Source organism: Eptesicus fuscus, chromosome 2 (assembly GCF_027574615.1).
Source record: "Eptesicus fuscus isolate TK198812 chromosome 2, DD_ASM_mEF_20220401, whole genome shotgun sequence".
In the NCBI taxonomy this organism is placed as follows: domain Eukaryota; kingdom Metazoa; phylum Chordata; class Mammalia; order Chiroptera; family Vespertilionidae; genus Eptesicus; species Eptesicus fuscus.
The window spans coordinates 25,317,323-25,343,294 of NC_072474.1; the positions used below are offsets into that span (position 1 = coordinate 25,317,323).

General features: G+C 42.3%; 1 protein-coding gene across 1 annotated transcript in view; it reads right to left on the reverse strand.

Moving 5' to 3' along the window:
* PTER (phosphotriesterase related) overlaps positions 1–24,080 on the reverse strand; it is a 56,219-nt gene extending 32,139 nt beyond the window's left edge. The window contains exon 1 of the mRNA XM_008148823.3: positions 23,925–24,080. The gene's annotated coding sequence lies outside the window, so the exon portion shown is untranslated. The remainder of the gene's footprint in view (positions 1–23,924) is intronic.
* Positions 24,081–25,972: the final 1,892 nt, after the last annotated feature.

Consider the following 25,972-nt stretch of genomic DNA (forward strand, 5'->3'; position numbering starts at 1 on the left):
ACTTGGGTTGAATATCCATGTCAATTACATTTCACATTTCAGAGTGTAGGACTTCCTGAATATCCTTCATATGAATGAGTGGAATTCATGGACATCTGCTCTTTTCCTGCCCCTGCCTCTGCTGCATCCAGTCCCAGACCTGGTTAAAGGACCCTGCTTTACAGTTTTAAATGCGATGGTCAAATTGGCAAGTTGATGTCTGGTGACTTGGTCTTGTTGCCAGACTGAAGGGGTCCAGTTACCTGAGTGAATCAAAGCCCAGTAAGACAGGAACAGGAGGCTGCAGCAGAGAAAGTAGAGGGTTGTTTTTAGGAAGTGGCCCACACGTGGAGACTCAGGTGAGCTCATGCTCACCACCTGGCTCCCCAATGGCTTGCAGGGGCTGGGTTATACAGAGGAAAATCATTAGTCATGGTGGCTAGGGAGTTAGGGTCGCAATCAGGGTGGTGGTCTCTACCGATTGGTTGGCCCTAGGATCAGTGCATCTGGTGCTGTGGTCAGCCACGGCATTGTTTGTCTGGTTTCACAGCTTTTCTGGGCCTGAAGCTGAAACCAACTGAGGACTAGATGTTATCTCTACTTTGACCAAAACTCTGACTCTGTGGTCAACAGACCTGAGATTTTGTTACTAAAATTATTTAATGCTGATCAGAACCTCATTGTCCTGAGGGCTTAATGCTTTAGGCAGTATTCCTGCAAGAGAGAAGAAGGTGGGTGAGTCAGGGTGCTGGATGGGGCCAGTTTGAACAAAAGGAAAGAAACGAGCAAAGGTCATATTAAAGAAATGAAGGTTCTATGTGGTTACAGTTTTCAGTTCACTTCCCTAACAACTGTGCAAGCTCGAAACCCCATAATAAATCCCTCAATCCATTTCACTTATCCTTGCTTTCCTTGCCTGGTCAGACCCTAACTGATTTTTAAAAATGGAAGGCATTCCAGAGTTTTCTGCAGGAGAAGGCATGAAATGAATAATCTGGCAGCCAGGTAGAGAATGGGCGGATGGGCGGAAGGTGGTTCAGTGGGTGTTGCTAGGATGGGAAGGAATTAGGTGGTGGCTTGGTCTGAGATGACATCAGTGCAGACGGTGAGAAAGCAGAAGCAGCAAGAGGCACAGCAGATGGAAGTTTCTAACTGGACTTGCTGGTGCTACAAAAGTTCTCCCAAATAAATGGACTCCTATGAAAAAAGTGCCGGCTGGTGCAAATCTGTGGGCACTTCTGTGTTTTTTTTTTTTTTTTTTTTTTATGGGTTACATCACACAGAATGGCTACTCTATGAACACCACACTTAAAGCTGACATTTGATTTATAACCAAAATATTTTTAAAACCACACAATATTTTTTAAAGCTTTTTTGAGTACATGATGTGCAGGTTCAACGTGACATATCTTCTCTCAAACAGCATTGGTCTGGTGGCTGAACAATGGTGACACAAGGATTTCTTCCTCACATACATCACCACACGGCCACTTGCCCAGGTATTTATGGCAAATGGCTCTACTGCATGGAGATCTACAACTTTTCATATTAAACATTGTCAAAAAATCAATAACCATGCCTGAACAAAGAGAAATAAATCCAACCGCTTTAGTACAGAGAACAATGATGGGACCCAGCAAGTTCCTCAAACAAAACAAAGCCATTGACGGATACAAATGAGCAGCTTGTGTCTTATATGCAGAGGAAAGGGGTGGGTTCATTCCCAAGCTTTTTTTTTTCTTTTTCCTTTTTTCTTTTCTATTTGACTAAGGAAGTAGAAGAGGAAACCTAGGCATATTTCCAAATTCCAGATAACAAACATGAAGATGGTGGCGGAGATATACCTGGGAAGTGACACTCCTGGACAAGGGCATTCACAGGACCCCTGCCCTGCACTCCTTGATGTGAACAGTCAGTGGCGATTATTAAATCCAGAAATCCCATCGAGCTACTCAACAGAAGGCATCAGTCTTGTGGCTTAATTGACTCTTTAGTCAAAAGCATGTCAACTGGCCAGCCCTGTGAGTCACACACACTTTGACTTTAGTAAAAGTACTATAGTCATGTGACACATAACAACGTTTCGGTCAACAATGGACCACATATTCCACGGTGGTGCCACAAGGTTATAATGGAGGTGAACAATTCCTATTGCCTAGTGACGGCATAGCTATCCTAACATAGCAGCACAACACGTTATTCACGTGTTTGTGGTGATGCTATTGTAAACAAGCCCACCACACTGCCAGTTGTATAAAAGTACAGCACATACAATTATCTTCAGTACATAATACTTGATAATGATAATAAATGGCTTTATGTATTTGCCATACTCTACTTTTAACCATTAGTTTAGAATTTCTATTGATCCCAAAAAAGTTTGCTATAACAAAACACGTTGTGTTAGCTGGCAGCAGCCTCATATATCTTGTGTTTACCGTGTTTCTTGATTGCATCATTTTCTCTTGTGCTTGATTTTATTTCAAAATGTTTTGTACAGTAACATGCTATACAGGCTTGTAGGCTAGGAGCAACAGGCTTGACCATAGGCCTGGGTGTGTAGTAGGCTATACTATCTAGGTTTCTGTAAGTGCACTCAATAATGTCCCCCCCCACACACACACAAATCACCTAGAGACACATTTCTCAGAATATATCTTTGTTGTTAAGTGGTACATGACTGTCCTGGCTTCTTGAATTTCTTATCTGTTTAGTCAACAAACTGAAAATATTTTCTCCTTAATAAAAGGAACGGTGTGAGGGAGGAGGAGGGAAGGGGAAGGGGAGTGGACAAGGGGAGCACTGCCCATTGCCCATCACAGTAACGCCCGGGGCTGGGAGGAGAGCAGCGCTGCCAGAGCCCTGCCCACAGAGCTGACCTTTATGTTCGCCTCCATTTAGAAAACAGCACGTCCCAGCCTTCCTCATTCTCAGAGCTTCCGCACTCAGTGCTGTGAGAACATTTCTTGTAAATTTCTTGATTTTGCTACTCACATAGGATCCTGGGAGTGAAGCATCATACCAAGTGATTCAATACAACAGTTACAACTTCTTTTTGTCCATAAAGAACCCTTCACATAGAAGTTAGTTTTCAGCTTTTTATAGAAGAAATTTTCTCTTCCATGGGTTCCTAGCAATGGGCTGTCTCCTATTTTGAGCAAACTGCACAGCTGGTCCTTAACTGTATTTAGCAATTAAATGCTTAAAATTTGTGTTTTAATTCCTGGCAAGTCACAAATTACTGTTTTAAACATATAAATTATCTGTCTTCCTCACACAGTTTCGTTTGAAAGGCTATTCTTAATGTGGCTTGTGTAGTTGAAAGAACAGCAGATTCAGAGCCAGAGCTCTTGGCTCTTCCACTGAATAGCTGTGTGACTTGGGCAAGTTATTTAACCACTCTGAGTCTGTTTTCCCATTTTGTGAAATGAAGGGATTAGACCCGACGACATCCATGCTTCTGTGATATCCTTTAACCTGAAAGGGATAGTATTGACCTTCTATAGATCATTTACTATCAAGGAAGGCTGTACTTTAACTCATTTTTTAAAATGTTTGTTTTATATACATGTGCCTATGTACATATCCATGTAATGAGAGCGAATGAGTGAATTTTATTCACTATCAGTCACATTCATTATTAATGAAGGCTGCACTTTAAGAATGTTTTTTTAAAATGTATATTTTATAAGCATGTAGATGCATACAAACATGTACATGGAGAGAGAGACAGACAGTGAGACAGAGAGATTATATGAATGAACTTAAGTTTTAGATCCTTGTAAGTTTTTAAGAAAACTCTAAGAGATATGTAACCCTGAACTTGGAGTCCTGGCTCCAAAGTTTCCTAGCTGTGTGACTGTAGGAAACTTAAAAGCTTAGGATGAATTAGTTTCATTACTTGAAAACTAGAATAATATCTACTGCATGAGATTTGGAATGAAAAACAAATACGATTACATGTAAAAGTACAACCTAAATTATAAATGTTCAGAATAACTACACTCCAAACTTTGAATTATTTTCCCAATATTTGCTGAGTATCCTTAGGCAAATGAACCTAAACTGGTTCTTAAAAAACACTACCAATAAGGGGGTGAAGTTTCTTAATCAAACTGAGGTCCTAATTTTGCTTATAAATGAAGGCCTTCACTGGAGGCCTGTGATTGTTAAAAGCAGATTGACTGTTGAGATTGACCTCAGAACCCGTTAGGCTTTTGGACATGACCCACCAAAGTGATTAAAGCTATGGGAGGCCCTCAGTATCCATGATGATTGATACTGGAAATGCCTTTTTAAATGGATGCACTTAATACAGTGTGTTAGCTGGTCTCCATGGACGGCTTTCAGTGAACCCTACCTTCCAGTATTCAAGTCCTCATGCAGCTCCCTTCCACACTGAACCTGAGCTGGCCTGTGACAGAAGTGATGCTCTATGTCAGTTTGGGACCCAAATCTTTGCAAGTAGTTTTTGCTTTTGTGCTTTGGGGAACCTTGAGCTGCAATGTAGGAAGTCTATCTACCCTCCCATATGGAAAAGGAGAGACCCAAAATAACACACAGAGGTAGAGCTAGAGCTAGAGCTAGAGGTAGAGCTAGAGGTAGAGCTAGAGGTAGAGGTAGAGGTAGAGGTAGAGCTAGAGGTAGAGCTAGAGCTAGAGGTAGAGGTAGAGATAGAGAGATCCCAGTCACCCCACTGAGCTCAGCCTGTGGCCGGCTCTGATACCTGTGAAGGTATCAGAAAAGTAAGTGAATTATCTTCAACATTCTAACCCAGCCAACATTTCACATGACTGCAGGCTCAGCTGCAGGCAACCCAGCAGAGTCTGGCTAACCCACAAAATTATGGAAGACAATAATAAAATAGTTATTGTTTGAAACTAATGTTTTGGGAATGGTCTGTTAGACAGTAAGAGACAAACATTAAATAATTTGTGAAATCTTGATTAATATTTCAAATTAGAAAAATAAGATAAATATAATAAAAATAAGTAATAATTATAAATATGTCCTGATTGTGAGAACAAAAAATTAATTAAATGTTGGATTTTGGGGGGACAAAATTATAAGATATGACATCCTTCACTTGACTTTTACACCTCAGTGATGGAAAATGTTATTGAAAAAATATTTCTGAAGACTTTATTGTTTTTTATCAAGGTCCTTTATTAACCAGTTGTTAAGCAACGTATTCTCTTTGGAGGCACATATCCTGATACTTTCCATGCCAGTGTCTCTCTTCCTGTCACAGCCTCATGGGGCTTTCTATGTGCTTCAGCATTTCTCAAATATCACTTCCATCAACTTCATGACAAACTGCATCTTTTTAAAAAGTCTCCAATTTTACTTTGCAATCTATTTGCATCATATTACTTCATATTTATGAATATCTACAGTATTCGGCCAGAGCTGAAGGAAAGGATGCTGAGATGCTAAGCAGGAACAGAAATGAGCATTTAGGAAATAGGAATGCTTGCATGGGAATTCACTTTTGAGTGGTCAGTTTATTAGCTCATAGATTTGTTTTATCTAAGCAACCTGTTAACTGGGGCTGGGAGCTCTCATACTGAAGATATCATATAACGAGGTTTAACAGTATATCACAGCACATGCCATACAGGACCTAATTGATCTATTACGGGGTTTTTCTCTGTTTGACTATGTGGTGAGTGTGTGTGTGCGTGCGTGTGTGTGTGTGTGTGTGTGTGTGCGTGCGTGCGTGCGTGCGTGTGTGTGTGTGAGAGAGAGAGAGACACAGAGAGAGAGAGAGATATTAATGAGAGAGAGGGAGGAATGGGGGTCTCTCTTTTATCTCCTATACTTATATAGTATCTAGTATTTGATTTGCATCTGTAAAACTGAACTAAACTGAGAGGAAGTATAGTTGACCCCTGAACTATGTGGGGGTGCAGACTCTCACAGAGTTGAATAGCCACATATAATTTTTGACTCCCCAAAAACTTAACTACAGTTCTCCCATTGGTCCATGACCCCTACAGATACAAAAATTCTCAGGTCCCTCATATAAAATGACATAGAACAACATATACAGTCAGCTCTCTGACCCTCGGATTCAACTGACCAGGAATAAAACCAGTATTTTGGATCCACAGTAGGGAACCCAAGGATGCAAACTGTGGGTACAGAGGGCCAACTGTATATTTATTGAAAACAAATCCGAGTGTAAGTGTATTCACATATTTCAAACCTGTGTTGTTCAAGGGTCAACTATAATTAGTTTATGCCTTAATTCAGAATGAGTAAAAGAGCCAAAAGTTTTGTTCTAAAATGAATAAGTAAAATTTACTATAAATCTGAAATTCCAATAAGATTAAAATTTTTCTTTTTTTGTTGTTGAAGTTTACAAGTGAAATGAGCACATAATATGTAGAACCAGACTCCATTTCCCATTGGATTAAACTATCCTGCAAATAATTACTTTTTATTTTATATACAAAGAAATATCACAGTCTAGTTAAAATTACAAGTGTTTAGTAATAAATGAAGGAAGCAGTGGCTTCATACATAAAATTATTATGCCTACAAACTAAACCTGAAGCATGATGTATTTTTAAAAGTAATTTTCAGAGGATACAACACAATGGAATACTGTCCAAATGCCCCAAAATTAAATAACTAAGATACTTATTTGGAATTACTGCTGTCAAATAAACCCCAAACATGGGGGAGAGGGATGCATGGTTTCAGTTTTGTGTAATAGTGCTAAGTAATAACCTTTAAAATGTATAACATATTTAAGGTTACACTTTCAACACAGAAACTATCAACTAACCATTTGGAATTTTTCATGAATACAGATCCAGCTTCACACTTCAGGAAAAAGCTGTCCATTTAGTCCTAAAAGCTAACAGATGTGGTCACACTGTTGGTATCCAACAGAAAGCGTCACTTGGGAGACACTTTAAACTAATACAATAGTGTCAATTATAGTTTTAAAAAACCCAGCTGGTCCATTGATTGGTTTGTGAAGGATAAGCAAGACCACAGAGTGTGGTGATATGATGGTCCTTCTACACACAGTACTGGCAAAAAATGCAAATTTGCCCAACTTTTCTGAAAAGCTGTTTAACAATATGCATCTAAAGTCCTTTAATGTTACTGTGCCACTGGGAATCTGTCTTAAGGAAACATTTAGAGACATGTAAAAATTATTTATGCACAAAGATTTCATTATGGCATTATTTAGCATAGAGACCAAAATATTCTATAATATGGGACTGTTTATGTAAATAATGGAACATTATGCAAACACTCAAGTTATATTCTCAAAGACTATTTAATGATAGAGGAAAATGCCTTATTATAACATGTGAAAAATCAAAATACAAAACTACTTAAAGCATTATAAATTTATTGAGAGTGTATGTATCTACATATATGTAGAGCTTAAGTAGAAATACTAAACTATTACTTGTATCTTTGGGTGGTAGAGGGACCAAATAAATACTTTTTTTCTTCATTTCAATTTAATGTATTTCCCAGTTTTTTTATGTTTATCTATTTAATCTATTAGTAAAAGGGGATAAAATGGGAAAAGATAAATGTTACCAATGTAAACCTAACTGATGCTTATACTAAGGTCACATGTAAAATAATATAATACGGATTGTGAATCCTCCAACTAAAACACACAGGCAGGTGAGAGCTATTTTAAATTCTTCTTTATTATCACAGAATTGCTAATTTGCCAGTCATGCCCAAAATTTTACATTGTTTGTGTACAAATATTTCTGATCAAATTGCATGCCTTTACAGTGGCTGTGGTTCACTTGGATTAAATCCAAGCTGTTTGACCGAGTCCTTCATGGACTGCTCTAGACTCCAGTGGAGATCCTGGAGCCCAGGGAGGATTCTGGCAAAGGTTGAGCAGCGGAGTAGTTTTTATCACAGTCAAGCCACACAAGGATCAAAATCTCCCTGTTGAACACAGTCCTGTGTGGGGTAGGCAGGCAGATGGGGATTGACAAGAAGATGTTTCATAGGAAAGTGTCAGAAATTATAAAGTACTAGAGGCCTGATGCACGAAATTCATGCAAGAGTAGGCCTTCCTTCCCCTGGCTGCAGGCACCAGCTTCCCTCTGGTACCTGGGACCTGGGCTTCCCTCCGGTTGTTCCCTAAGGCCGCCGTCAGGCACCCGGGACCAAGGACCCAGGCTTTGTCCAGAAGGACATCTGGTCTAATTAGCATATTATGCCTTTATTATTATAGATGAGTCATAATTTATTCATAAGTGAAAAAAGAGGGACAAAACAAAATAAATTTCACGTAAAGATAAACTATATCAAGACAAAACATAAAAATAATCTTTTTTTAAAGGAGGGTTAACAATCTTTGACAGGTTAGCAGAAAACAATAAAATAAATGAAATAAAAACAGTTATCATAGATTCAATAAATATTCATTGGGCCCCGTACTAGGCAGATAGAGCCTATGGAAGATGCAAAGATAAATAAGAGAGAACTCCCATCCTCATTTCAAGGGTAGGAACCAACAACAATGCCTTTTATTCATTTACTAAGTTACCATTTACTGAGCTCCTACTCTGTATCAAGTGCTATGAAAGCACTTTATCTTTCTTATCTCAAATTCTCACTAAAATGCTGCTGGGTTGATATTATGTGAAGAAATTGAGGCCAAGAAAAGGGAAGAAACTTGTCTAGAGTCAGAGAGCTGAAGAGCTGCAATTTGAACCTGGGTCTGCTCAGGGAATGCCAAATATTGATTATGATTAGCACTTCACCGAGAGTTCTGTTAGGATCAGTCAGTCTAGCCTATGATTACGACAATCGAATCATACTGATTGGATAATTAATTTGTGCCAAGCACAGCACCTGGCAATGTACTTGTCCTCAGGTAGAGTTTGGACGTCTGAATTCTCTACTTTCTATCACTACCTCACCCAATTGCCCATATAAAAAAAGAACCCAAATTTCATCAAAGACTCCTGCCTCACTCACAAGTACTTGATTTCTAAGTGGCCTACATCCCACCACTTCCACAGCTCTTTAATCCATCGTTTCCTCTTCCTCCTCATAGCCACCGCCTTAGTTGGAACAACCATCTCTCACAGGGATCACAATAAGAGCCTCCAGACTTGCCCTGTGCATTTCCAATGTGTCTTGACCACGCCTACCGAGGACTCTCTAAAACCCAGAGCTGGATGTGTCTCTTCTGTGGCCCTGCCAACACTGAGAAGTACCTCTGAGCCTGGAGCTTGGTGTGCTCCCGGGACCCACTCTGGGTTCTGGCGTGTTGAACTGCCTGCCTGTCCTTCTCTGGACTCAACACGTCTGCACTGGTCTCATGTCTTTGAGTGTGTTTTTGCCTCTTTTATTCTGAGTTTTACCAACCCAACCCACTCCACTCTGCCTCTCCACCCCTTTCCTCTCCTGGCTGACTTCTCCTGGACCTGCGGGTGGGGCTCTGGCGCCATTTCTAATTAGAATATTTTCCTGATGCTCATCCTTATTATTCCAGCAATCTGGGTAAGATGCTGACTCTAGGTTCTCTCCCTAGAGAACTCCAACTTTAACCTTGAAACTCACCTCTTATGCTAATGTCTCTCTGCACCAGATCTTAAGGTCCTTGAGGGCAGAGCCTGTCTCCTCCCTCAGTCCTCTGCCCCTACAGTGCCCGGCACTTAATCAGTACTTAATTAACATTTATATGCTTGCTTGTTTTAATCCAGCCTCTTCTACAAAGGAGTTGAGGGATCTGGCACAACTGATACATACAGTGAAGAAAACAAATATTAAAGCAGGAGCAAGGAAATGATACATGGAAGTAGAATCAGGACCAGAAAGGAAGAAGAGGTTAGCCGTTGTTAGCAAAGGGCTAACAATTGTCCTGGAATATTTATTCAATATATTTCTGCCAATACATAATTCTGAAATCATGGCACACCTCTTTTATGGCATATCACATTATGTCCCAAAGTCAACACAGCTGAAAATTATTAAAAACCATGGACAAGGTTTCCCCAAAAGTTTTTGGGCTATGGATTTTGAAGCCATGTTTGTTTTTACAGCTGTCCTGTATCTTTGCACTCCCAGCACTCAGATGATAGTGAACACGCCATCATCTTACGTCATTCTTCTGCATCCAACACAACGCCACAAAGGAATACACACGACTTTTAATTTTTTAACTTTCCCTTACATAAGAGCAAGACTCCTGAGCATATAAAAACAACAGCAACAGCACATGACTGTCTTCAAGGACACGTCCTATCTGAACTGGTAGAAGCCAATTGTAAGTCAGAAAACTAAAAATACATAAGAAAATTACTGCAGGTGATTCTTTTATAGAGTAACTATGAATGATGGCTTAGGTTAACTTTTTGAATGTGGAGGCCATGCACTTGAGTGTCTTTTTAAGGCAGTTTCATTTTTAAACCATCTCGTTGAATGGCAGAGAGCATTTCAGTCTCATGGATAACTATATATCTAACAAATACTTCCCACAAAAACATCTCAGGTTCCTTATTTGGAAGACCACACTGCAGATCAAGCATGTCAAACTCAAAGGCTAACACGGGCCAAATAAACAAGGTTTAAGTTTATGTGGGCCACACACACACAAAAAGCTTCACTTTTCATAGAAACGTAGGTTTATTTCGATAGAGACATGCTGAATACAAAGGGCTGAAAAAAATGAGTCATCGTTAATTAGTATTTGTTGTTGGCTGCATGTGGCCCATGGGCCGCAAGTTTGACATGCTTGCTGTAGACTGAAAAGTCTTGACTTTCGCTACCTGCTTAACTAATTCAGGTGAAAAGAATCAGTGCTACGTACCTGCTTTCAATTGTCAGGCCCACACCTACCCTGTTTGGTGTAAAAAAGGGTGATCACAGAAAAAAGGCTGCGATCTCTTCCAGCCTGGTTCTAGCCCTCCTTGTCTTGTTCTAGTGACTTCCGAGGATGACTGCTGCCTACCGGGACACCTGGATGAGAAATGCCACCCATGCTTGATGAAAAGGAGAGCCGCATGTGTAACTGCCTCTTGTTCTGATAACCACTTTCATTCTATTCCACACACGGAGAAATAGGTACCAACTCTGAGCCATGTTAGCAATCGGCAAGGAAGCACGTGGTCAGGAGGTGTCTGTTCAACCAAGGAACAGTTTCCCTTCTACCACCCTCAAGTCCACACTCACGAAACATACGTCCAGCCAGAAGCAATCTGATGTTTTCACGAGCATCATGGCCTATTATTCTCCTTGAAAGCGGCTTTGATTATAGGTTTGAGAGGATAGCCCTCAGATTTCACATGAATATATTTCAATTCAATGTGGCAAATGTTTGCTGAGGATCTATTACGTCCAAAGAAAGGTACTATGGGAAACAAAGATGCAAAAGAACATCTTGCCCTAGGAAAGAGAACAGCCCCCAACACAGTGCTTGGCACAGGGCGAGCATTCAGTGCAGGACTGGTATTTTTTATATGTCAGTGGGACGCCCGTGGTATAAAGCAGAGGGCAGCAAATGTTAGAAAAGAGGCATAAAGCACGTGCTCTGGAGGACTGCATCTGTCCAGCATGCACCAATACTGGAGCGACTGGGAAGGCTCCCTAGAGGAGATGGGCTATAGGCGTGGCCACAGAAAATTAGAGGATTTTTTACAAGGAGGCATTCTGGGGGCATGAACAATGAAGGGCATGTTTCAGATTTTGTAAGCAATGTATAGAAGCTCGTACACAGGTTGTTCTGTACGTCCATAGTGGAAAATACTGACACACTGGCTGGCCCCAGAGGATAAGATCTCCATTAGGATGACAGTAGTTACACGGGCAATATGAGTACAAGCTGAATGCTGGAGACAGCAGGCCAGGAGATGAGTTAGGAAACTAAAGCACCTTTCATCGTTCTTAAGGCATTCTACACACTTTAATTAAATCTCCTAATGTCCCTGTGAAGTAAGCAAGGGATCAACAGAAGGTGAGTCACCAAAAAGTACCCCAGTAGAAGACTGGACCATAGGACATAGGATGAAATCCACTTTTATTATTATCACTCCCATTTCACCAATGAGGAAATGATGTTATTAGTCAGACGGGATGATGGGCTACCTTCCATTTTCACTGAAGGCAGAATACACTGCTGTAAGCTATATAAACATTCTCTGGGAGACCTAAAAACAGTATAAAACTCATAATCTCTGAGGTTTCTCCATTGAGAGTCTACCAACACTTATTAATGAACACCTAAAACGTGCAACAAAGAAAATATACATCACCCCTTTCTTGCAAAAGAACACGATGGCATAAGAACCCCAATTTCTCATAATGCACAATCTCTTTTTGATTGACTGGATCCTCAGGGCATGGCTGACCTCTCACCACAGCTTCCTTCCCTAAATCCCCATGCTTCCATCAATTCAAGAGCATGAGTGGGCACCAGTCTTGCCCAGCCAATGCCCAAGGCGCAGGTATGCCTCAGATGGTGGCTGCCCAGCCCCCCAGGGCTGCCCGAGGCTTGGGTAACCAGGGCCGGCCAAGGCTTGAGCTGCCAGCAGTGGCTGCAGCAGAGGTGTGATGGGGGCGTCGTCTTCCCCTGATTGCTGGGTTGCCTCTGCCCCTGAGGGCCCCAGGACTATGAGAGGGGGCAGGTCGGGCTGAAGACACGCCCCCCTCCAGTGTATGAATTTTCATGCACTGGGCCTCTAGTATTTTAAATATTATTCAACATAACTATTGATCTGTATACTTGTACAATTATGTGAAAGTTTCCTTTCATTATAGTTCTAACTGTATTTTAACAATATTGCAGGTATACCAAGGACTATAATATTTTGTTGTTGTTGTTAATCCTCATCCTAGGATATTTTAAACATTGATTTTCAGAAATAGTGGGAAAGAGAGAGAGAGATGAGAGAGACACATGGATTGGTTGTCTCTTACATGCTCCCTGACAGAGGCCCGGGATCGAACCTGCAGTTCAAGTACATGCCCTTGACAGGAAATTGAACCCACCACCCTTCAGTGTGCTGGCAGATGCTCTAACTACTAGCACAGCAGCCAGGGCAGGACTATAATTGTAATCTCTTCTTTGGATTGGCTTTACATTTGCAACTTTAATAATTTTAATAAATTGCCTAACTAATAAAAGAGCATTTTAAAATCAAATTACAAACCAGCTAAAACACATCAAATTATTAAATGCATCTAAATAAGGTATGATTTTGGCCCTGGCTGGGTAGCTCAGTTGGTCAGACCATCGTCCCCATACACCAAGGCTGTGGGTTCAATTCCTAGTAAGGGCGTGTACAAGGATCAACCAATGAATGCACAAATAAGTGGAACGACAAATTGATATTTTCTTCTCTCTCCCTCCCTTCCTCTCTCTCTAAAATCAATAAGTAAATTTAAAAAAGTCCATAAGGTATGGTTTTTAATTTAGATGAGTTGTTTTAAATAGGTGAAATAAGTATATTTATTAAATGTTAAAGTGAACAATACTGTAAGTTTGTTAAAATATGTAAGTTTCAATTAATGTTAAATGCTACTTGATTCCAGAATTTTTGAGCTGAAAGGAAATATGCAGATAGATTATTTAATTCCATGACTTCATTTTCAGATGCAAACTCTGAGCCTTCCTTGATCCTTTGAAGTCCAGAGAGCCAGACTAGAACCCAGTCTCCCAACTTGTCAGGCAAATGTTTCTTTCATGTCACCATGAAGACACTTACTACAAATATCACATAAGTTATCCTGCTGCCCACTGAGGTGGAGGGACTGCTCAGAGGTGGCATCCCTCATTGGCCGAAGGAAGAAGCTGTGATTTTCTAGGACCAGAAAAGCTAGTGCCAACTCCACTGTTGACTGGGCAACACGAAGCGAGCCATTTAAGTGCACTGGGCTTGGCTTTTCCTAATCACAGAAAGGAGGGCTTGGGTAATTTAGACTTCCTGCTTCAATTGGTTGTTATATGAAGAGGTAATAAAAATAACTCTAAAGCACACAGCGTATCTAAGCGAGAGCTAAATACTTAACCAAAACTGCTCTTCACTATATTTAAAACAAGGAGTAATAACCACTTTGAGTCATAATTAGGAGGGAGTATATATTAACTACTGTGTGTCCTCATAACATCTGAACAAGGAACTGCAGGGGTACATCTAACAAGTTTCGTCACTCTTAAATTTTCCTCGTTTTTCGCAACTTGTCTTTACGCCGACCTAAGCCATACAGTAATTATCAGTTGAGAACAAATTGGAACTCTATGACTTCACAAAGCCACATTCATTCCAAGACTGAGAGAGGTGCTAATGAACTACCTATGGCGTTGCCACCAGGATCTGAAAAGTATAATATAGAACATCCTATAGCTGATGTATGCAGAGCATCAACCCGGCCAGACACTGTTCCCTAGCAGTAAAATATAGTGTCCTGGGTGACAGGTGAAATCTTCCAGTCTGAGCTGACCTTTAGAAAACAAACAAAAACCTATCAACGGGATTCTCCTGAAGAAGAGATAGATCTTGCAACTAGGAGGGATGGGAAGAATTAATAAGTACATTTTAAAAGTATTGTATCCTAAAAATGTTTGAAGAAAAAATAATATATGCTATACATAGAGAATAGTCTAAAGAAAATACCCAGAGGTGCTGGCTCATACAGGTTATTTCTAGGGGGGGAATTTTTTTTTTTTTTCTCCTTTGAGCTTATGTTTTGTCTGATTTTGGACATGGATTAATTTTGTTATATTTTTGAAAAGGTTACTTTTCATGGAAAATAATAATATGCTCTAGGGCTGTGGGAGGTAAGATACAATCATGCCCACTTGGGAAATGAAACAAGGAGACTTGAATGGAAGTGGTGGTAGTGCTAGAGATGGGGGTTGTGTCCTGCTCCTGGTTTACTGACTTAGAGGGACAGAGCCTGGGGAGGCCATGGGACTGGGCTTTCACACCCAGTCCTGGGGGGCAGAGCTGTAAATGGTTCCTACCCATGCCTAAGTTTACATTTGGCATGCATTCTCTCCCCGCAGTTTTCATTTCTGGATTGCATGTCTCCGTCTTAAATTTAAACAAGTATTGCTTTCCGTGTTTAATTACAATTTAATGTTAACGCTACTTGCATTCCAATTAGCTTTTAGTTTTCACATCACGACAGTGCATCCAAGTTATTATGTCATTATAATATCATGTTATAATGGTTTCATAATGCAAGTCCCTGCAGAGTTGAATTAGTAGCTTCCTCTGGTAATCGCCCATCGCTATAATATCATAATCGCATAGCACAGCCCCCTCGTGCTTCCACTGCAATCATTTTGACATTGTAAGAGCATCTTAATAGTATTAGCATAGATTCTCCAGAGAAATCATCCCATTGTCACTGCCTTTCCATAGAAGATTAATTGTGATGGAGCCATGTTGCTGTGATATGAAAGCTTTAAAAAAAAAAAAAAAGTCGTACTCAGCAATAAAGCATTTCACTTCTCAAAAGGTCAGTGCGTTTTACAGGCATGCTCGCCACACAAGCCTGCATTGAATAGATGTCCTTTCACAAGATGCACAGTTTTTGTTTTGGTTGATGTTCCTTTTTGTTTGTTGGTTTAGGACTCACACTAGTAGAATAAATTAGGTCAGGCCCTCTCTGTGGTATTGAAACAAAAAGCAGACATGGCCCGTGTCTTCAAGAAGTTTACAGTTTAATCAGGTTTACAGCAAATGACATGCAGCATGTACGTAAGGGCAATGAAGACTCACAGGATAGACGGAGTCCTGTGAAGTAATGGTACACAGATGTAAGAGCAGCCCAACAAGCTTTGCCCAAAGACAGGATGTTTGATAAATGACTAAATGGTTAAAGATATGAAACATAAAGACCGAGCGGCAGAAAGAGTGTGTTATCAGGGCTCACATCAGGGTTCGTTCACCAACCTGGGAAGAAGGAGACCACCAAAGACACTGGGAGTGGGCACCGCCCAGCCCCACCCCGGGAGGAAGCAAGACAACAGGCCAGGGGCAGGACCCCCTCGGCAGGGACCGGCACTGTTTTCAGTGCAGAGTGGAGGCCCCCCGTCCTGGGGCCGGAAAAAGGGAAACCTTGGCTCCGAAAAGCACTGCCCAGCCCCCAGTACTCTCTGATTTGGCGCTATCACGTAAAACGATTGTTGTGTCCATGGCACAGGGCACACAGTGCAGACTGACAGGGAATTGTGGTTATTTGAGGAGCCTTTAATCCTCCAGTTCTCTCTGGAAACACCACAAGAGAACTGCAAAGGGCTTATCCTAACTCTCAAGGCACTAAAAGCAGGGGAGTTAACAACTGACAGTCTCTGGAATTATTAAAGACTTGCTTGCCTTCTTGGTTACAGCAAATCAGCACTCTGAGGGGTGATGGCTGCTAACTTTCCCTTCCTGGGCTTGTGTGTGCCTGGGGATCTCAGAACTGCTCTGTGATTCAGTTCCCTTTAAATTGGAACACAATGAGGAGAAAGATATGCTCTCTAAGTGCTCAAACGTACTTTACCAACAAGCTGTGGAGCAATATAAACTTATTACATAAACGAAATGAGCTGTCCTTCCTTTCGAAGTTATTTTTAATTTCACAGGTAAAGTCTGCAGCACATGCCACCCTCCTCTTCCTTGAATTCTTGTTTGAACAGCCCATGAACTTACACTCTCTTCCTGGCCTATTCTTCACGGTAACTCATTTCATATATTTTTCATTACGAATTCATATGAAAACTTAGTTTTATTACGTTTGAATATTAGTTCATATTAGTATTTGCTCTGTTATTATACACACTCACAGGTTAAAAATAGAAAATGTGGGATGTTTGACTCCAAGTGTACTAATCATAAGAACAGACATTTTATTTATTATGTAAAATACTAGAGGCCCAATACACAAAGATTCATGCAAGAATGGGCCTTCCTTCCCCTGGCTGCCGGCACTACCTTCGCTCTGGCTGGAGCCACGTTTCCGCCTTCCCACGCTGCCCAGAGGCCCACAATGGCTGGGATGGTGTGGAACGCCTGCTTTGTCACCATGGCTATGATGCAAGTGTCCCGCTCTGTCCCTGGCTGCTCAGTGCCTGCATATGCAAATTAACCCTCAGTAAGGGAAGTTGTCTAATTCAAGCTACAGAGTGGCCTTTAACTACACCTGGAGGCTCTGGGTTCATAAAGTGAGTAGCAAATTTGTCAAAAGGGCTGGCCAGGCATATGCAATATAATGTAACCCTTTTTGACAGATTTTGATGATAATGAGGTGATAGCTCATTACATGGACTCAGAGTAAATAAATCATTATTGCTGTTATTTGTCAGGGCCTAATAGGAAAGCTTGCTGAAAAGTTAGGCACATTCCACACAGGACATATGTAGAAGCTGTGTAATGTGAGATACTTCAGATTTGGGGGGTCCCACTTTATATTTCCTCCAAACTTTTGGAGACCAAGACTGATAACATTTAACTTTTCAATGTATAAGGTATAAACATGATGACCTTGAGAGTTTATGAAAATATTTTAAATTTTCAGAAATCAATACATATATAATTTTGGAAATAATAAGCTGTATTAAGAAAGAAATCGCTGTTGGAACACAATAATAGTGAGGATTTTCTGGCTGCAGTGGACTTCCAATTACACAAAGTAGCATTAAATTAACAATATTTACCAATGTTCTCTTTGAAATGCCTTTCAAACACTAAATAATTACCCAATTAAGCTACTGTAAGATAAGCTGTTATTACTCTGGATTTAGTGAAAAGGACTAACCAGGACTATTTTTAACAGTTTCTGTGAAGAAAGACTCAGCATTTACTGATCACAACTGTGATAACACCCTACCTGTAGGGTATAGAAAAAAACAAAGGTTGTTTAGCTAAGTGAACTCCAGGGAAGACAGAACATGATTAAGAACCAAAAACCATGACCAGTGAGTGAAAACAGAGATTTTAATATGCACTGCAGAGACCACAATTGACAGGGGGCTATTTATGAACATGCCTGTATTCAGTGCTGCACACTGACAACGGAGGATCTTTGGCCATGCCCTGAACAACATAATTCATCACACCAGCGCTTGGGGCAGTCACGTCCAAGGAATTTATCATCATCGTATCACTTGTGTGAATAAGAGAAGGGGAGAACTTTGATTGTTAACCTCGAGGGAGAGTGGATTTATAGCCAACATTCCTAAGAAGGCAGGATGGCACTGCCCACAGCTAAATGCTCCGGCTTCACTTCTGTTTAAGTCAAACTAAAAGAGTGAATGCATTTCCTCCAGGACGTTGAGAGCAAAACCTAGGTCTGATACTCTTAGATTCAAAATCAAATAGCCAGGAAATCACATTTAAAATACTCTTTGAATCTGCTTTAAAAAAAAATTAGTCAGTGGTAACTATGAATGATTTATTTCAAATGTCCTTTGGTGACAAAATAATTTCTGAAATGCACTAATTGATAACTACATCTGGGAAGAATTGTGTCTTAACAATGAGCCTGTGAATATTCCTCTATATTGGAAAACTTAGAAGGATGCTGAAAATTAAAGAATATATATATATTATATATATATTTTTCACTTTCTTACTAGCTGCCCTTACAGAATGTAATTATACATCTAAATGTCATTTTTGTAACCTTTAATTAAAATCATGAAGCTGACTTGAGCATCATGGAAACAAGTGAACTTGCTTGTTTACCAACAGTAAGAGGAGCATTAGTCATAAGAGCAAGCCTTGTATAACACCTTCCCTCTTAGGTACCCAAGGTGTCTGGTAAACGGGAGACCAGTAATCTTTGCAGTCATGTGGCTCAGACCTTATCTTAGTATATTAGTCAGGATAAGCTAGAGTCTGCTGCATTAACAAGCAAATCCCTAAATCAGAGGGATTAAACACAGTAAAAGCTTATTTCTAGCTCACACTATGTATATTACACAGAGTGACAGGAGGATTCTGTTCACTGTCTTTATCCCATGAACCAAGCTGATAGAAAAGCTACAATCCAGAAAATTGGTGGTCACTCTAGAAGAGGGAAAGAATGTGGGGCAAATCTCACACTGGCTTTTTGTTGTTGTTGTTAATCCTCACCTGAGGATGTTTTCCATTGATTTTTAGAGAGAGTGGAAAAACAGAGAAACATCGATGTGAGAGAGACACATCAATTGGTTACCTTCCGGCTGGGGATGAGCCTGCAACTGAGGTACGTGCCCTTGACTGGAATTGAACCTGGGACCCTTCAGTACACAGGCTGATGCTCTATCCACTGAGCCAAACCGGCCAAGGATCTCTCACTGGCTTTTACAGCTCCTACCTGCGGTAACACATGTCACTCCTCCTATATCTTATTGATCAAAGCAAGTCCCATGGCATTGTCTAATTGGGAGGGGACAGAGAAATGGTTAACACTCATGACTCCCATTATGAGCAGGCAGAGGTATTTATACACAGGTTAATATCGTTCTCATAAAACAGGTAGTCAGAACCACAGAGCCAGTTTGTGCCAGGTGGCCAGGTAAGAACAAGTATTTTATTTTTCTTCTTCCTTTTTTATTCTAAGTGAGCGAGGGATGTCTATGAATGAGAAGGCTTTTTATTTTTAATGAAATTCTTTAGAAAACCCTGGACCATTGAAAATACATTCTAACGAGCAGCTAAAAAAAACAAAGGAAGGAGGCCTTATCTGGTGTATGGAAAACATATTCAACAACCATCTCGGGTCCTCTTATTAACAGTGAAGTTCATAGGACCTCTGAACAGGACACAGCTTAATCAGGAATCCTCAGTATTGTTAGTATATGGTTACTGGTATATTTAAGATGTTTGAAGAGGAAGACTCCTCATATAGTAACACAAGGCATATGGAAGCAAAGACGGACATTTTCCAAGGTCAGTAGCTTCTCCCATGCTATATAGTTCATTATTTTGTCTTCAAGCTTAATTTCCAATAGCAACCTCTGAAAGCCTTACATAGGGATTTTCTACCTTCTACTGCTACCCCAGGAAGCTATGGCCAAACATCAGCCCAAGGGGGCACTAAGTACATAAGCATAGACCTTTCAAGACTTTAAATGTTCTATCTGCATATGTGTTCTCTTGTTCTTTACTCCTATCTGGGTCAACATTTAACTATTCATACTTTATTTAAGTTATGTTAAATTGCATTTTTTTTCCAGAAAATATTTTTACTTCAGCCATATTCAAGGTATTTCCTACCCTTCATGGGAAAAAAAAACTTGTCCAGTGAAACCTGTCTTTCAGTTAAGTCACTCCCAGAATACACACTGCCCTGGTTCCCCTCCCTCCTCACTGGCCTTCTTCCTTTGATGGCCCCTCTTCAATGGACCTCTAAATGTCGGGGTCTTCAGGATTGGTCCAGGGCCCTCTTCCCTTCCCTATTTCTCTCCCTGGGTCCTCTTGTACATTTCCAACAGCTTCATAGATCATGATGACTTCCAAATAATTATCTGCAGATCAGATCTCTGGGAGCTACAGTAGACTATACCTAACAGCTTCCCCCTTGGATATCTCCATACCTTCTGGTAGGCAGCCTCTGCAGTGGCCCCAAACAACTCCTGCCCTTCCCAGAACTCACATCCTCCCACACCTCATCAGGGATGGTCTGTGTGACCAACAGGTTACAGCAGACGTGATGGTGTGCCACGTGGAGATTAGGTTAAAACATGGTAGCTTCTACCTTGGGTTTTCTTTCTCTCTTGGGTCATTCACTCTGGGGGGAAGCAGACCTATGGAGAGGGCCATACAGCAAGGAACTAAAGTCTCTGGCCAACAGCCAGCTGGTCTGTCAATAACCATGTGAAAAAGCCAAAAGCAGATCTTACAGCTTGGCTGACAGCTTGACTGTAACCTCATGAGAGACCCTGAGCCCGAACCACCCACAGAACCTGGGAGATAATACACGTTTGTTTTAATCTGCTAAATTGTAGGGTAATTGCTTTAATGCAGTAATAGACAGCTAATCTACACACCATGACTTAATATTTACCAAATAGAACTTTCAGTCTCTCCTATCCCAATTCCCACTTTATTCTTTCCTAGCCTTCCTCTTCTTAATTGATATCAATATCTATCGTTTCTAAGCCAGCATATTGAGAGTCATCCTTGATTTCTCCTTTTCTTTCACTACCAGATCCAATTCATCAGCAAAATCTATGAATCCAAACCCAAACCATTTATTAAATCCATTCACACAGCATAATGTATTAAGAGCCCACATCAGGTGCTGGAGAAACAACAGTACACAAAATAGGCAAACCCTGCTCTCCTGTAGCTGACATTCTCATAGGAGGGGATAAATAACAATTTATAAACAAAATATGCATTATGTCACCCTACCTAATAATAGACAAATATGCTAATTGACCGTACCTTCGCTATGCCCACGATTGGCCAGGAGGCGCGGGGGGGCGGGACTCGGGGTGGCTGATTGGGCCGGCGGGACACTGAGCTCTCGTCGCCAGTGGCGGCGCGAGCTCAGCATCTGCTCCATGGCTGTGCTGCGGCACAGAAGGGGCCTCTGGGGCAGCGAGCTCACGACCCGCCGCGGACCATCAAAAGCGGGGGAGCTGGGTGCTGGAGGCTTCTGAAAGGCCTGGTGCACCAGCGGATAGGCACCCAGCTCCCCCGTGATCGAAAGCGAAAGCATGTAGGGGACCCTACATGTGCATGATTTAATCATGCACTGGGCCTCTAGTATGGAAATAAGTAGTACGGAGGAAAGCTAAGTGACTAGGCAGATGAGGAATGCCAGGATGTTTCAGGGTGTTAGAATGTTATTACAAATAGAGCTGTCAGGAAGGTCCCACCAGTGAAGTGACCCTTAAAAACTCCATATTCTGTGTCCGCTGCCCCTACCCTAGCCTGAGCCATCACCCTCCCCTCCCTGTGGATTCATCCTAGCCACCTTCATGTCACTCCCCTGTCGACCACACTTCAGTGGCTTCCCATAGCTATCAGATGAAAATCTAGGGTCTTTACTAGACACAAATAGCCCTGCACAACATGGTACTACACTGGGTCTCCAACTTCATCCGGAACGAATCACGCTCTACCCACAAAGACCTTCTGGCCATTTCTAGACCATGCCCCAATCTTTCATGCCTCCTTTACCCTTCCAGGGCCCAGTGCAGGAATAAACATCGCTGGGTCCATCTCATTCTTCTAAATCAGGTCTTGGTGAGGCCTCTTTTTACCACCTTCAACAATGCGCCTCCCTCCACCCCATTTTCCTCATCATACCCTCTGTTAACCATTTGCAGCTGTTTGTTAATGAACTTGTTTGTTGGTTCCTTCTTTGTTTCCTCTGCCTCCAACCAGAATTTGAAGTCCAAGGGGAACCCTCACCTGGCCTGTTCTCCATTGGAGCCCCTGTGCGGTCCTGGCACACACGGCATATTTATTGAATGGATCAGCTGACGCTTCCAGACCACCCTGTCATTTCTGCACCAAGTGTGGCCAACAATAGCATTAATTGGTAAAAGCAGAATCTTATTTTCACTCATCTAGAGATTTTTTTTTTTTAGATCTAGGGGATACTAGAGATCAATTATGTTCCTAGGAAAGATAAGTAACTTGTACATAGTCAGGAGCTGGAACCAGAACAAAGGTTAGGCTGTACACATGGGTCCAGAGTTCTTGAAACCAGCCACCTCTCTGACTGCTTATCTACTTGTGAAAAATAAAGTACAGGTGGCTAAGGGGGGAGAGCACAGGCTCTGGAGTTAGAAATACATAAATTTTTCTCTAAACTTTCCAGCAGTGTGGCCTCACCTCTCTGTGCCTTACCTTCCTTCAGCAAGAGGCAGAGGCTGTGGAGAGGATTCAATCAGAGCACACGGAGCTCAGAGAACCCTGGTGATTAGGTTTTACCAACTGTCAACAAATACAGGCTTGGGCCTTTCTATTACGCTTCTAAGATCAGGGAATAGCAACCAGATGCATTTTGCTATTTTATTCCAAATACCTATATTACACATATCTTAGTAAGTTTTATAACAGCAAAGCAACCTCTAGCCTCCCCAAATGAGGACAAATTTTCACAAAGTAGCACCTTGTAAATTTTGTGTTTGAATTATCTTCTTAAAAATGAAGGTGCTACCTTGCTATCAACAGTCAGCAAGTTGTCTCATCTTTGCAGGATGCAGAGAGATTTCTTTTTGAAGGGGCTGCTTATTTCTATGGGATAGCTGAGTACACCCGTCCTGTCTGTGTAAAATAAAATGTAACAGGGTAAGTGGGTTTCCTAAGTCTTAGGGCTCTTTTCTTACTGACATTCCTTCTGTAGACAATGAATCCCATTATCCTTTAGGCTAGGAGTAAATGCTTGCCAGTTTCCTCCACTGGAGCGGTGATTTGAGGACAAACGGACTCCCGGTTCTACCCAAGGCAGAAGTTTTTTATCTGTAAATGTGCTCAGAGGTGTCACTGCCCCGCTGTATCCCAGCACAGCAGCAGGAAAAGCCACACTCGCACCCGTGGGGAGGGCGCACCTAGGGTTTGGAATACTCTGTGATACCAGAACCATGAGATGGTAAAATACAAGGTGAAGCAGGGCCCAAGGCTGTGATTCTGAAAGGAGGCCGAGCCAGGAAGAGGCGCCCCTCACCCAGCCCAGCTGCCCCAAGAGGAGCAGGAGCTTTTCGGTGACGAAACGATGGAGCAGTGCGGGCCCTCGGGCCTCCCTCCCCGCCGGACTCCCGGCCTCAGGTTCAGGCCAGGGCTTGGGGGGAGACCTTAACACTTCGGGGCACCCAGACGCCTCCAAGACCTCGCTCAGCCTAGGACCCAAGGCTCTGCAGTTCCGCGAGCTTTGGGGGAGAGGCAGCAGCACCGGGCCAAGGCGCGGCCCGCTTTAAGACCTCGGGGGCTCCCTGCAAGCCTGAAGGCGCAGAGCTGAGCCGCGATCCCGCCGCGGGGGCTCCCGGCCTGGGACCCCACCCTTCCTACCAGGCCCACGGCTCCCGCGGCCGCTCAGGCTCCCAGGACCTTCCCTCTTCTCCAGGAGCGCAGCTTTCTCCACGGGGACCCCTCAGCAAGGCCCCAGCTTCCCGGACCTGGAGCTTGTCCCCGCTTCCCTCCTACTTCACCCTCCCGGTGATCTTCTCCCCGCCCCCAGGTCCCAGGGTTGTGTCCCGGGCCCAGCCACGCCCCTACGGGCCCCAGGCCACGCCCCGAGGTCCCGGCCACGCCCCACCCTGACCGTAAGCCACGCCCAGGGAGCCGCTGACTGCCCCACCTCACCCTCCTGGAGGCCAAGTCTGGGCTCCAGCTTGCTGGCGACCCCATCCTACCCCAGAAGGGGACAGCAGGCTGTAGCTGCAAGATTTTCTAAGGGGCTGTGCTGTGAACCCACTTTCTCTGCGCAAGAGTCTGTCGTAGATAGTCCCCAAATATTCTGGAGGAAGAGGTTTCTCACCTCCGTCTCGTGCCCCTGAGCTGAATGGGTAAGGGGCTAGATCCCCAAGGGGAAAGGAAGCAGCTACACTCCCCCAGATCCCAGTTCTCTGTAGAAAAGCCTGGGACACAGAGGCTTCAGTAGCTCCAAAACCCTCCCAGTCTTCTCCAAGGATAACAAATCAGAGGGGCTGCCCTGGCAATTGGGTGTCATGAACAGGGTTTGGGCTTATTTATCCACGGTCTCTTGTCCTTGGGCTTGAGGTTTCTCGTGTTTAAAGTAGAGTAGCAGGGCATGTGAACTGGCCCAGCATGCCATGCAGCTGAAGTAGGTTTAGTGACTACGGGTGAGTCTGTCTACAAAACACGTGCTAGGATCAGTTGCCAAAATATAGAGTAATGCCTTTACGCGTTGCCGTGGATTCAATTCATTTTATCCTGAATCTGAGGAAAAGAGGATGGACCTTCAGTTGTCATTTGAAAGGAAGGTGGGCATTTAATAATAATAATAATGGGCGGGTATTTCCTGAGGCCAACTCTGCTAGGGTTTATAACAGGGTCTTTGTGTATGGTATCCTGTTTAATTTTTATTTTATTTTATTTTTAAAAAAATATATTTTATTGATTTTATTACAGAGAGGAAGAGAGAGGGATAGAGAGTTAGAAACATCGATGATAGAGAAACATCGATCAGCTGCCTCCTGCACACCCCCTACTGGGGATGTGCCCGCAACCAAGGTACATGCCCTTGACCGGAATCGAACCTGGGACCTTTCAGTCCGCAGGCCGACGCTCTATCCACTGAGCCAAACCGGTTTCGGCCATGTTTAATTTTTAGACACCCTGTGTGTGTAGGATCTCTCTTTCCTCCAATTACAGACACAGAAACAGTCTTAGAGCTGCCGGTGCAAGGCCAGGACTAGACCCAGGTTTGGTGGATGTCCCTCTATCATACCGTTTTAGTAGAGAGCAGGCACTTTGATAGGAGCCTAGGAAAAAATTAATATATTTAAGTCAGAAAAAAAAGATATAAATGTTTTATTTTGTGTGGGTTCTTTGTGGTGTGTGTGTTTTTTTTTCTGTTTGTTTTTTAAGAAAGGTGAAAGTATGAGTAGTTATAAAGACGTTGGCTGGTAAGGGCTAGGCAGGGAGAAAATATTGAGTGAGAGCAATTGTCCTAAAGAATGGTGGCTGCTTACATCCTAGATAGGGAAGGGGATAAAAACAGGGCCCAAGGTGGGAGAGGCAAGAACAAATGTAGTGGTTGAGAACTCCAGAGGGATGAGTATTGAGACAGTTGAATATTACAAGGAATGGCTGGGCTTATACTGAGATTGTGTGGTGAATAGATGGATCGAGGGAGCCTTCTAGAGCAATTTCAGTGTTGGCTACCGCTTAAATTATCAGCACTGCAGCCACAAAGCCGGATACATGTCTGCCTGACAATGGTTGTTAAAGAGAGGCCTAAACGTCCATTATTTATAATGTTATGTATTTTACTAGCCCTTGCTGCCACACGTGAAATTATACACAAGATTTGTGTTAAAAAAATGACTTTGGTTTTTCTTTGGGGAAGTTACTGAGTTCTCCACCGCCCACTT